Below are 3,215 nucleotides of genomic sequence, written 5' to 3' on the forward strand. Positions count from 1 at the left end.
CCAACATGGGTAAGACATTGGACTCTATGATAGCTCACATGGTTTATGTTGGTTAGAAGAACCACCCTAAGAAAGAATAAAAAGTAAAGCTTTTAGAAATTAAGTGTGGTGGCTCGCAAAGTTTAGTCAATATGCTTTATTATTCATGGTTTATGATTTTTCAGCTTTCAGTTTTATTCAAGATCAAGGTGAGTCACTTATACTTAGCATGCATTATTTGAAAGTCGAATATATTAAGTTATTGTTTTACTTATACATTCACCCCCACATACTTAGTACATTTCAGAAGTACCGATCCACATATATATCTATGTGCTCATAATATAGGTACCAGTTGTAGCCCACATATCATAATCCAACAGTTTGCAGCTTCCAATTAGTAGGTGAAGAGTTTTTTGATTCTACGACTCGAGTCAACTATAGTTTCAGAATCATTCTTTTATTCAATTGTATTGATTAGAGATAGTTGGGGGTCATGTCCCTTCTACCTATTGTCAAAATTAGTAGAAGATTCATATACAGTTAGTAGAGTTAATGTATTTGATTTTGGTTTTGTTTTGTATAACCAGAGTTGTAATCATTTTACATAGTTTTTGTATTGAACCTAATTAGGAAAGACTTGTTTTCCTCTTATTTCTTTTATATTTACGTGACATATTTAGTTGCTCACGAGTTATATAAGCTCATGGGTTAGCTTAGGATCACTTGTGGTTCTAAGCACCATGTTACGACTAGGGGGTAGTCCCGAGTCATGATATATGCTCACTGTCTCCAAGACCCCCGCGCCAATAAATGTGGTTTTCAGTATTGATCCCCTTGATATCCCCACCTTCACAGAGAGCTACACAACCCCCTTTAAGCCCAAATTAAAATCATTTAGGACATAATCTCAATCATAAACTAATGAGCCTTTTTTTAAGGCATTAACCGTTCGTATTGGCGTATCAATTATAATTGCAAGCTAAGTCCAATTATGTCATTCCAAACAATTATATCAAATTGAGTCCCAAGTTCAATTTTAAAACTAAATCGTGGTAACCAAGGCCTTCCAAAACCATTATTATGTCTCATTAACCTTTTATGCAATGTAAGGTTTGAAGAATAAGTTAAATTGTGAATATAACCATGTTTCAATACCAATTTCATCATGTGGGTTGAGGTTCATATCACTTCCAACCAAAATCTATAAATTTGGAGGAATCCCATGTTCCCCATTCCAATTTCCATATACATGCATTCATTAGTTCAAAAACCATAATATAAAACATGAATGACTATTCAAAACCATGGAAAAACAATCCATAGAATAACCATTCAAATCCCCCAATCCAATTTCAAAACTCAACAATGGAAATCCTATTATTTATAAAACAAATTATGTCTTGATGTAAAAATACAAGTTATGCGGAAACAACCTCTCTAATTCTTTGAGGTAGCGGTATGGTCTGCGTACATCATACCCTCCCCATACCTACTTTGTGGGAATACACTGGGTGTATTTTTGTTGTTGTTGTTGTAAAAATACAAGTTATGAAAGAGTAATATGCCGAGCAAACCATAATTTCAAGCCTAGATGTTAATCATTTTAAACCCTAGCTTGTTCTTGATTTGAGATTTAGAGAGGACAGGGTAACATTTTAATTTGTGTAACTGAAGATAATAGTGCATCTTAGTGTTTTTAAGTCGTGGATAATGGGTAAAGGAATGAAAAGACCAAGTTACCCTTAATTAAAAACGGGTAGGAAAATGGCTCCCAGTCGTTACGAGTAAGGAAAGGACTCGTGGTGACTGGTCACGTGTCGTTGCCTAGACTTGTGGCCTGGGTAGCATCTCAGGGCCATCACACTATTATGAACAGGATTCATAAATCACGACTCGTTATCAGATGGTACGACTCGTGATGTCCACTCGTTGTCTTGGAAGAAACGTTGGGCACCTACACTGGTTAGGAAACGGATGACACAGTACAATTCGTAATGAGTGACCACGACTCATCACCTGGGTCATACTCCGGATAGAGTTGACAAAAAAAACTAGAAATTTTCAAAGTCCAAAACCTTAGGTATTAGAAATTTAAACCACTAAAGTGCTTGAGTTGCCTTGAAGTTATTTTCAAAAAGTGAATTAGTGCAGGAATTATTGCTTTTTTTTTTTTTTTTTTTTTGAGGCAATGATGGAAGTTAGTCAAGAGATCTAGTCGTTATAAGGGTATCAAATAGACGTGCTTGATTTTAACAAGTTTTGACTTAGTCTCATGTCCGATATCCATGTTTGATTTTGACAATCTTGGATATAGGCTAATTTGTTGTTGTTATAAAACAATGATCCAAAGCTATTCAATATTTGCTTCAGTTAAGTTGATTCATGTGAAATTGATCTAAACAAATAATGTATCATAATACAATGTCAAGTCAAAAACAATTTTTTCATTTGTTTTACTACTCAAAATTTGTCTCATTACCATAAATGTTAATAGTTAAAATCATAAGAAATTTCATTAAATTTATCTTTACTAACAGATTGTATATACAATGACAAGGACATGGCATATATAGAAACCAATAATTGCGTAGAATTTGGAGAATTGCAAATATTGCTCCTAGGGGTTTCCAGAATATTGAAAGATTAAACTCCAAACTCCATAACTTAGCTCTAGATCATAGATTTTGAACTTAAAATGTTAAAAATTTAATTTTGGAAATTTAAAATTGTGATTGGATATGCATTTTACTTGAAAAAGATTTAAAATTTTATGAGTAAAAATCAACGAGTTTTTATAACTTGAAAATTTTTTGAAAACAAAATTTTAAAAAGAGTTAATACATAAAAATGACCCTAAACTTGACATCAAATTTAACTTTGACCTTAAATTTTGATAGTGCACAAATAGGACCTTTAACTATTCAAAACCTGAACAATTATGACCTCCGATTTTGCAACCTCATGCATGAGTCTCACTCGCACCTACGTGGAAAGTTAATCCAATCACACGGTGCCACGTTGTTAAAAGGGCTGACTTGGAGAGAGGTCATATTTGTCCAGTTTTGAATAGTTAAAGGTCATATTTGTGCACTGTCAAAGTTTTCCTTTTTGTGTTAAAATGACATCGTCATTATTATTATTATTATTATTATTATTATTATTATTATTATTATTATTATTATTATTATTATTATTATTATTATTATTATTATTATTATTATTATTATTATTAT

The sequence above is a fragment of the Capsicum annuum genome, chromosome 10, assembly GCF_002878395.1.
Source record: "Capsicum annuum cultivar UCD-10X-F1 chromosome 10, UCD10Xv1.1, whole genome shotgun sequence".
Taxonomy (NCBI): Eukaryota; Viridiplantae; Streptophyta; class Magnoliopsida; order Solanales; family Solanaceae; genus Capsicum; species Capsicum annuum.